Here is an 11,156-nt window from a genome sequence, read left to right as displayed (position 1 = left end):
AACCCATCTTGCCATTTTTTAAAACAGGACTTTTTGTTTTTTGTGTCCCCCCCCCCCCCCCTTCAAACTTTTATTGTCCCCATCAGAGGGCTGTGGAGTCTCTTAATGAAGTGGCCCTATATATTTAATTTCCCAAATTCTCCATGCACATTTTTCTAATGCAATTTTAATACTGTGAACTGTCACAAGGATGCTTGTAGGATGTTTTTGTTACAAAGTACTAAATCTCTATTTTTGTTTGTCCCCACAGCTACCCTCCACACCACAGGAATGGCAGTCTGTGGCTTCCCAATTTGCCCAGCGGTGGGATTTTCCAAACTGCGGTGGAGCAATAGATGGGAAACACGTCCGCATTGTGCCCCCACCCCGCTCGGGGTCCTACTATTATAATTACAAGGGTTATCATAGTATTGTGTTGATGGCGGTGGTGTCGGCACAGTATGAGTTTCTATATGTGGACGTGGGGAAGAACGGCCGGATGTCTGATGGGGGAGTGTTCGCACGGACTGATTTCTATGATCGTCTCCAAGCTGGTGGTCTGGCATTGCCACCAGATGAAGATAATGTGGAAGGACTTCCGTTTGTGTTCCTAGCGGACGAGGCTTTCGGGCTTGGTCCTCACCTCATGCGGCCTTTTCCCCAGAGGACCCTCACCTCAGAGAGGAGTGTGTTTAATTTTCGGTTGGGCAGGGCTCGGAGGGTAGTCGAGAATGCCTTTGGGATACTCACCAACCGGTTCCGCCTGTTCAGGACATCGATACATCTGGCGGAATATAAATTGGACACCGTTGTATTTGCCTGCTGCATTTTGCACAACTTTTTACGCAGGCACTCCCAGACGTACCTACCCGACATCGGTTCTGAGGCAAGACTACCCTCAGATCCCCTTCCCGGGCTGGACACTGGTCGCGCTGGCTTGGCCCCCCAATCAGCTCGTGAGGTACGCGACAAATATGTTGAGTACTTCATGGGTCGGGGGGCCATTGCTATGCCAGATCATATTTCTTTCTAATTCGGCCCCCAAAGAAAGGAATATTCTATAAAATAATAAATAATTAGACCATTGGACTTTATACAGTTGTTTGTCATTAATGCTTTTTCTCTTTTTCTGTCTTCCTGGTTCTCTAACTAACTTCTTCAATTGTAATGCATAATTGATTTCTCCACTTTTAGTAACTAACCACATTTTGCACAGTATTCACTCATCTACAAACAGGGTATTGAGTCTAGAAATAAGAAGCAACTCCATTTGTAAATTTTGAGGTCAAGTATTTTAATTTTTGCTTGTTCATGACCCCAAAAATTATTTTATAGTTTTTTCATTACTCCCTGCTTTTGTACTTAGGAGTCTACAAAATTTTTTTATAATTTTTTTTTTTTTCAGGTAATTCAACCAAAAATATTATGCAGATTATACATTTATTAACAAGTTCACTTTTTTTTTATCAAATATAGTTAGATTTATTGTTTACATATATATATATATATATATAGATTATTTTTGGTGGGGTGTTTACCGCCTTAATTTTTTTTTTTGGGCATATTTTTTATGCACAAAAAACAATAATTTTTTAACCATTTTTTTTTTTTTTTGGTGTGTTTTTCTAAAAGTAAATTTTTAGGTGAGATTTTGGAGTCAAATCTCTACTTCACTAAATTCAGTGATTAGAGAGATTTATAATTCTATATATATATATTTTAAATTTTTTGGCGTTGTTTATTCTTTATGGTCTAAACTTTATAGTATCCCAAAATGTTCAACATGGTCAAAAAGTAACAAAATCCAATTCCAAAAATATAAAAACTCACAACAGCAGTCAGTCATGGTGTGCTTTCACACTGGAACACGCCAAAATTGGAAGATACACACATTCAGTGCAAACTCGCCAAATGTCATTGGTTCAACAGACAAATGGCCACATGTGCTATCTGACATCATGGGTGATCAATGTCTGTGTTCTGTGGGAGCAAACCCTTCCTCTCAACTACTTGAGGATGGAGGAGGGGGTTGGACCCACAAAGCACAGACATTAGATATTCTGTGATGGCAGATAGCACATGTTGGCACACTGTGTGTGTATCTTCAAATTTTGGCGTATTCATTATTCAAACTGTAAAAATGTTTGTGGGGGCGGGGGATGGGCGGGGGGTGTTTCAGTCTTTGACACGGCCCATCATGTCAATAATGTTTTTAAAATTAGATTCGATGACCATCATTCTTTGCCGCATATTGTCCATTTCCGTGCAGCATTCCAAAAGGACATTTGTTAAATTCTCTTCCATGACAACCATCCTTTCACGCATATTGTGCATTTCAGTGCTGCACTCCATTACCTGCTGAATAATTATAGCAGCACTTGCACGTGAAAATATTGGCACACCATCCTCCTCCCCTAAAATAAAAATTAAAAATGGCATTTACAACATTATTTTTCGATGAGGCCTATCTACATATGTTTTTTTGAATCAAGCTAGGGTGACACTGACCTGATGGGCTTCTCCTTTCCACCTCTTCGACATCTTCTATCACTCCTCCTTCTTCCACCACCTCCCCATCATCTTCTATCACTCCTCCTTCTTCCACCACTTCCCCATCATCTTGGACTCCTCCTTCATCCATCAATCCACCTTCTTTCAATTCGCCAAATTGTTCTTCCGCCACTTGCCCTTCATCTGCTATAACTTCTAAGTCCAAAATTACTTCTTCCTCCTCTCTTCCTTCCTCCTTTCTTCCTTCCTCCTCTCCTTCCACATCCTCCTCTCCTTCCACATCCTCCTCTCCTTCCACATCCTCTTCTCCTTCCACATCCTCTTCTCCTTCCACATCCTCCTCCTCCTCCACATGTTGAGATGGCAGATTTTGGCCTTGTCTGGCCCTCTCTGCCTCCTCCAAATGCTGGCGACTTCTTTCCCCTGAAATAAACCAAAAAAAATGTAGACTCATCAGCACACAGATATTGGAGAGCATAAATCGCACACATTGCTTAGAAGATGCTTTCATTTAGTTACTTTTATCTTTCACCAAACCTACATTTTGCAATTACTTCTATATGGCAAGCTCTGATCCTGCCCCTTTTTAGCAAAGTGACACACATGGATGTCCCCCCTAAACTGTATTTCTGGGAGACCCTACCAAAACCCATTTTTGATTTGGGGAGACACAGGTGCTCTGCATTGCAGATGTGAAAACATCTGCTTTATTACCACTGTTTTTAGAATGAATCCTGTTTGCCTTTCCCATTCTCATACTTTTTTTTTCTAGAACTAGCTTTTACACAATGTTTACAAACAAAGTTTTTGGCCAGTGAGCCATGTCCAGGTGTGTTGTTCCTGGAATAACCGAGCCTTTCTGAGAAACTATGTGATGTTACGTTGTTTACTAAGAACACTATTTGTAAATATGTAGTTATTTATGTCCTAAAAAATAAATGACAACATGTCTTTAAAATTACAAGCAGGCCAAGGAGGCAGATGGTGAAATATACATGGCAACACATTATTGCAGACAATCACCCCCCCCCCCCCCAACCCCAATATATATTTACTTACTTTTACGCAGAATTTTAAGTATTTTCTTCATCTGATGTGGCTCCCTCAATTTTAAGTCTGACCAGCGTTTCCTCAGCTGTTCCTTGGACCTGGTGATCCCAAACATCCTCTGCATTCTCCTCGCCACCTTGTCCATAATATGTGCCTTTCGGCGGTTAGGGGTCTTGTATGGCCCTAATTCACCATCATAGTCCTTCTTTCGCATGATGTAAACTAACTCCACCATTTCCTGGAACCGCATATTAGTGGCTTTATATCTTCTTTGCCTTGATCGGGACGTCCCTGCCTCTGTCCCTTCACTTGTGGCATGAGAGCATCGTGCCCGCTCGTGTGACATCGCCATCTTTCCTTTCCCACAGAGATTATGGGCGTGGAAAAGATGAATTCTTACGCCATGGGCGGAGAAGAGGGCGGCGTTTAATACATACGCGGAGTGTAGAGAATGCAAACAACGTGTTTTCGTCGGTTACGCGGAGAATCTTCGAGCGCATCCAGAACATACACAGTTAACGCCATATTTCCTAAACTCATTGATTAGGGGCCTCGCAAAGGTGACGAGGGCGGGGTTTAATAAATACGCGGAGTGTTTAAAAGGTTTACGCCGTGATTACGCATCTTACGCGGTAATTAGGCGAGCGTGAGAAACGAGGAGCGAGAGACAGGAAGGTAAGGAAATTAAAAATGTGATCAGCAGAGGCCTTGAAAATGTAGACACATGGGATGGGGGTTTGGGCTGTTGGTTGCACCCTTTTTAAGCTATTCTGTCTATGGGGTACCACAATGTTATTTTGGTTTCCAAATGCTTTTGGACACCTCACAAAATAGAGATGTGAACAATGCTGTACCTCATTGACAAGTTTTTGAATGGTGTATTCAGATCAGGCAAAGTATTGTTCAAGTGTTGGTTGTACAGAGGTCATTAGGAAGTGTCTTTTATGTCATCCATTGTCAGGGGCATGAGATTTACACATGAAAGAGTGCCTAGATGAAAACTGTCATTTGTAAGCATTGTTTATTTTTCTATATTAAAAATATTTACTGCAATGTGAACAATGGCTCTGCATCTAGCAAATCAATGTTTGGTACAAGCAATGCGGCCGAGCTGCCAATCATTGTTTAAACAAGAGAGACTGTGTTTGTAATTAGATATAGGTAATAAATTTGAAGACACATATTAGATCAAGGTCAACGCTGATCCTTTGGAATATTTATTTTTCTGTGGTTTATGTTTTTGTAATCTAGACTCAAAAAGAAATATAATTTTGGAAAAATTACAATGGACCTCCTACAAAGCAAGGAATCTATAGAGGCCTTACTCCAAAAATATCAGGAGACGCCCATCCTGTGGAATTCCAAGCACTCTTTATATTGCAATAAAGAGGTACGAGCGGCAGCACTAGAAGAGCTAGCAAATTATATGCAAACTTGGGTGCCAGGATGCACTGCCAACATGGTGAAGGATAAACTTGCCAACCTCAGAAGCACATACAGGAGAGCATACAAAGCTAATAAAAGCAAAAAATCGGGAGCAGCAGCAAGACAAGCAAAGGAACCCAAACTGTGGTATTATAAACAGATGGCTTTTTTGCGGGACGAAATGGAAGGCAGGAAAACGATGTCGAGTCTTTCTTCCAACCTTTCCTCCATGCTACCTTCCAGCGGACCTTCCCCAGATGACCACAGCCCTGCAGAGTCGGAGGAAGAGGGCCTGGCTGACAGAGATGCAGATCTGCCACCCTTCGATGAGGAGGTATAGTAGTTTCCTCTATATTTCTGGCGTAAATAATTCTTGGTGGATTAATGATTAGATATTGTAAAAAAAAAACCAAGCTGGGAAAAAGCAAAAAAAAAGGTGTTCAGACAAATAGGTGTCAGAGATGACAACTGCAGGGGTCAGAAGTAGAGTGTATTCAAGTAATAATGAACAGAAAATAATAAACGAAAAACATGAAAATGAGTGTGGTTTTATTTAGCGAAATTGTAAAAAATGTCATTTTTTTTCCACACAGGAAGAAGAGATCAGCCAGGAGGTGGCAGATCCTCAGGTGTCTGTCAGCCAGGAGGAGGCCGGGGTCAGTGGCAGCCAGGAGGAGGCCGGGGTCAGTGGCAGCCAGGAGGAGGCTGGGCCCAGTGGCCTGCAGCAGGTCCACCCGGCCAGGAGAACCACCACCAGCCAGTCTTCTCCCCCCCAGGTGAGGCCATCAGGCCGAAGGAGGCAGTTGAGGCCTGTGGAGGAGGCAAGCCTCCGCATGATCCAGGAGGCAAGCGCCATCATGAGGGCCCCCCTCAACCCCACAGAGGCCTTCAGTGCCTCATTGGCCCATGATTTAAATGAAGGGGAGGAGGACCAGAGAAGACTGGCAAAGGCCCTGATGAACCAGGTCCTTTGGTGGATGCAGAGGGGCCTGCTGACCCCAGACACTGGGCTATGTGACCCGGCCCGGCTTGCGGAACACCATCCTCCTGCTGCCACATCGACCCCACCTGCAAGACCCCGTGTTCGATCCGCTGGAAGGCTGCCTGGAGGGAAGGCTGGAAAGAGGAGGAAACGTTGATTTTCTGCCTTCCATTTCCTTCCACATAAAGGACATCTTGTTTGTACTACCACAGTTTGGGTTCCTTTGTTTGTGTGCTGCTGCTTCATATTTTTGTGTTTGGCTCCTGAGGCTTGGAAGTTTATCCTTCACCATGTTGGAAATGCAAGTTTGCATATAGTTTGCTATCTATTCTAGTGCTGCCGTTCTTTTTATTTTTTTTGATGACATTTGCCTGAATAAAAGGCTTTTTGCTTTCATTTGAAAACATGTCTATTGTTTGTTATACTGTGGGGATTATTAGGCAGCAAACCTTTAATAAATATACAATGGGTAATTTACAAAGGACACACTCCTTGGGGGGGGGGGGACATTTGGTGTGCCAACATGGTTTAATATTCTCTAATGAAACACCAAAAAAAAAAAAAAAAAAAAAAAAAAAAAAAACATGTAAAAAAAATATTTTTTAAATGGTGACATAACTAGAAACAAAAAAAAAAAAAAAAATGCACATTCCTTTTCAAAAATGACTACTATAAATTATGGAGGACCACCAACCAAAACACACGTCTGGCATAGAAAACATTATTAAAGGATTACATCACAAGCAAGAAATGTGACATTTCAGTATGGGACAACTCTATTGAAATTGCATCAGCAAGAGAACGGGGTTATTCTAGCAAGAGAAGAATTAATAAAACGAGGCTTGAAAATGTGGTTTAGTGCGCCTTTTTAAGACATTGTTCTCTTGCTAGAATAAAAGGTTTCTAATGACGAATGTGCCATATCCCAAACAAACGCGAGTTTTACCTGAACGAGCGCTCCCGTCTCCTCATTTGGACTGAGCATGCGCGGGGTTTTTGTACGCTGCTTTTGTGTACAGACGACCGAACATGTCTGACGGACACGATTCCAGCAGACTGTTTTAAAGCAAGACCAGGAAACAGTTGTTCGTTGGAAAACGGTCTGGCCGACGATTGTTTGCTGGAATTCTGTACGTTACTGCCTACACACGAACGAACATGTCCGCTGAAACTGGTCCGCGGACCAGTTTCAGCAGACATGTTTGGTCGTGAGTACGGGGCCTCAGATGGAAGAGGAGAGCGGCTGGAAGTGACCACCCTGAATAGTTCTGAAAAACTATGTGACCAGCGTGAATAGTTCTGAAAAAAAAAACATTTGCAGGCTTTGTTTTCAACAAGCATTTGCACTATAGCTGCATAAAAGAGAGGAGCTGGCAGTGACATTTTTTTAAGTTTACATTACCACTAATAGTGGCAGGAGGAGGGGGAGGGGGGCGGAGACAGCTCACACACACACAGGCAGGCATGGGGGAGGGAGAGGAGAGCTGTGAATGATGGAGGCACGTAAACTGACCACAGTAATCAGGGCTCAGGAGCTCTGATTACTGTGGTCAGTACACAGAGGGGTACATAGGAACTGGCAGGATCAGCCAGGATTTTTACAGTTTAGAGAGAGGCAGATTAGACAGCATGAGCACAATGAACACAGCCTTGGGCTTCTTGGATGCACACAGCCTCGGACTCCTTAATGCACATAGCCTTAAGCTCCTTAACGCACACAGCTTTGAGCTTCTCAACACACCCAATGTCTCTCCCCAAACAGGGACTCTCTCAATGGCAGCCACTGCTCCAACACCCCTCTTTCTGCTCTAACCAGCCCATCCTTATAAGGGCTGTGTGCACCTGGGCACACATCCTGCTGGTTATCTCCAACACCCGGACACAGGGTTGGAGATTCCATCCCGCCAAAGATTCTTTGGAATCTCCAAACTACAGAGCCCTATCCAGAAATAGCAAAATTTGGAGAAAGCTGTCAGAGCAGTTTTCTCCTCTCAAAATAAATGCTCAGTAGTCCTGCACATGCAACCCTTATGTCCTTTTAAAACCCATTTTTCCAGAGGCAGGACTCTCACTATTACAACATTGCTGTAAATAGGCCCTAAATAACTTATTGAATAATGTGACACAACAATCAACTCTGTAAGGGGTAGTTTTAGAATCAGAATGTGGCTACCATGTGATTTCCTTAGTACATATCCTCCATCCATGAACACAAATTTCAAAATGCTATAATAAGACACATAGAAGATGCTGTTAAAAGTGAACAAACTTGTTCACTTGCTTAGAAATTGTAATTGTCTATTGACAGCTTCAAAACTTTGTAAAATTTCTTTCAACACCAGTCTGTTAACATTGTTAGGATTGCTCCTAGAATCAGGGCCGTCTTCATAGAATCATGGGCCCCTGGGCAAAGTAATGCTCTGGGGCCCCTACAATGGAGACAGTGCAGGTAAACAGAAATCGAGTAGGTAGAAGGCAGAAGATATCTGTGATGTAGAGGGGTCAGAGTGCTGGGGGGATATCTGAGATGTAGAGGGGTCAGAGTGCTGGGGGGGATATCTGGGGTGTAGAGGGGTCAGAGTGCTGGGGGGATATGTGGGGTGTAGAGGGGTCAGAGTGCTGGGGGGATATGTGGGGTGTAGAGGGGTCAGAGTGCTGGGGGGATATCTGGGGTGTAGAGGGGTCAGAGTGCTGGGGGGATATCTGAGATGTAGAGGGGTCAGAGTGCTGGGGGGATATCTGGGTGTAGAGGGATCAGAGTGCTGGGGGGATATCTAGGGTGTAGAGGGGTCAGAGTGCTGGGGGGATATCTAGGGTGTAGAGGGGTCAGAGTGCTGGGGGGATATCTGGGGTGTAGAGGGGTCAGAGTGCTGGGGGGATATGTGGGGTGTAGAGGGGTCAGAGTGCTGGGGGGATATCTGAGATGTAGAGGGGTCAGAGTGCTGGGGGGATATCTGGGTGTAGAGGGATCAGAGTGCTGGGGGGATATCTAGGGTGTAGAGGGGTCAGAGTGCTGGGGGGGTATCTGGGGTGTAGAGGGGTCAGAGTGCTGGGGGGATATCTGGGGTGTAGAGGGGTCAGAGTGCTGGGGGGATATGTGGGGTGTAGAGGGGTCAGAGTGCTGGGAGGATATCTGGGGTTAGAGTGCTGGGGGCATATCTAGGGTGTAGAGGGGTCAGAGTGCTGGGGGCATATCTAGGGTGTAGAGGGGTAGCCCGGGCTCAAGGACCAGCTGCTTTGGGGAAAGGGCAGGGGCCCCCCATGCAGCTGGGGCCCCTGGGCAGTGCACAGGTGTGCCCTCTCATTAAGACAGCCCTGCCTAGAACCCAGAATATATCATTACTGACAAATTGTAGATGCAATTAGCCAAGGTTACCTAGACATTGCATTGACAGTCAAGAACAGTTTGGGTGTGTATAAGAGGGAGGCAGCGAGGAGACTCTACCGTAGGACAATAGACAATGGGGTGGATTTCCTAATAGACTGGACCAGAGGCGTAACTAGAACCTTTAGGGGCCCGGCACAAAAAAACATAAAGAGCCTCCCTGACTCCTGGCTGGAGCCCTCCAACAGCGGTGGAAAACCAGGGCCCAGTCGTCAGTGCAATCTTTGCGACTCTGGTAGTTCCACCACTGGTGTCAGTCTTTTTTTCTTTTTCTTTTTTTACCATTTTATTTTATTTATTCATTTGTTTTAACAATTGTATTTTTTATAATTTTTTAAGAGCCCGTTGTGGGACTTTAGGGAAATATCAGGGATCTAAACAGACTGTCTAAACTCTGATGCTCTGAGTGAGAGACTTGTAAAGCGCAACACATGCAAACTGAATCGCCTCTGGGCGCTGTATCCATTTCATGGGTAAGGAACCCCTTGACCACTTGGCCTGAAGGCCAAGTGGTCCGACTCCAGTCGGATGGTGGTTGGTAGTGCATTCCACAGGCGAGGTCCCTGGACTGCAAATCTTCGATCTCCTTTGGACTTGTATCTGGCTTTGGGTATCTGGAGGAGGTTTTGATTGGTGGATCACAGAATGCGATTGGCGTTATGGGCTTTTATTTTTTCGCATAGATATTGGGGGGCGTTTCCTTGAATACACTTATGCATTAGGCAGAGTGCCTTCAAAGTGATTATGGCCCAGATTCACAAAAGAGATACGACGGAGTATCTCAGATACTCCGTCGTATCTTTGAGTATCTATGCGACTGATTCATAGAATCAGTTATGCATAGATAGCCCTTAGATCCGACAGGTGTAATTGTTTTACACTGTCGGATCTTAGGATGCAATACCGCGGCCGCCGCTGGGGGAGTTCGTGTCGTAAACCAGCGTCGGGTATGCAAATTAGGAGTTACGGCGATCCACAACGGTTTTTTGCGTTCGCTACGTCGCTGCTAGTCTAGTTTCCCGTCGCAAAGTTAGTCGTCGTTTTTGGTGCCCTAACTTTACACAGCACACGTATGTGCTGTATAAAGTATGGCCATCGTTCCCGCGTCGAAATTTTAAATTTTTTCCTTCTTGCGTAAGACGTCCGGGAATACGGAAGTACGCTACGCACGTCGCCGTTCGAAAAAATGACGTCACTTCCCGCAAAGCACAGCGGGAAATTCAAAAGGGAGCATGCGCAGTAGGTCCGGCGCGGGAGCGCGCCTAATTTAAATAGCACACGCCCCTTTGAATTGCGCGGGCTTACGCCGGCGTAGGTTTTCATTGCAAGTGCTTTGTGAATCAGGCACTTGCGATGAAAACTTGCGGCGGTGTAACGTATCTACGATACGTTACGCCGCCGCACTTCTACGTGAATCTGGCCCTCTGTCTTTTACTGGCAACCAATGAAGGGATCTCAGTGAAGGTGAGATTGATTCCCATGTTTTTTTTCCAGTCACTAGTCTAGCGGCCGTATTTTGAACAGACGAGTGATTTGGTATTTGGGGAGTCCTAGATAGAGGGCATTTGCGTAGTCGAGTCTGGAATTGATGATTGTTCCCACCACGACTGCAATGTCCTCTTTCGGGATAAAGGGCGTGAGTCTGCGTAGTAGGCGCAGCAGATGGTGGGATCCGCTTACTAGTGACCCTATTTGTGCATTCATTGTCATGTAGGTATCGAAAATGACTCCGAGACTTTTGACTTTGGTGCTAGGGGTGATAGTTTTACCTAGAATGGGCGGGGGAGTCCATGTTGACGCGGGGTGATTTGTCCGGCTAGCGTG

This window comes from Rana temporaria, chromosome 11, assembly GCF_905171775.1.
Source record: "Rana temporaria chromosome 11, aRanTem1.1, whole genome shotgun sequence".
Taxonomy (NCBI): domain Eukaryota; kingdom Metazoa; phylum Chordata; class Amphibia; order Anura; family Ranidae; genus Rana; species Rana temporaria.
Note: the sequence above shows the minus strand (reverse complement) of the source record.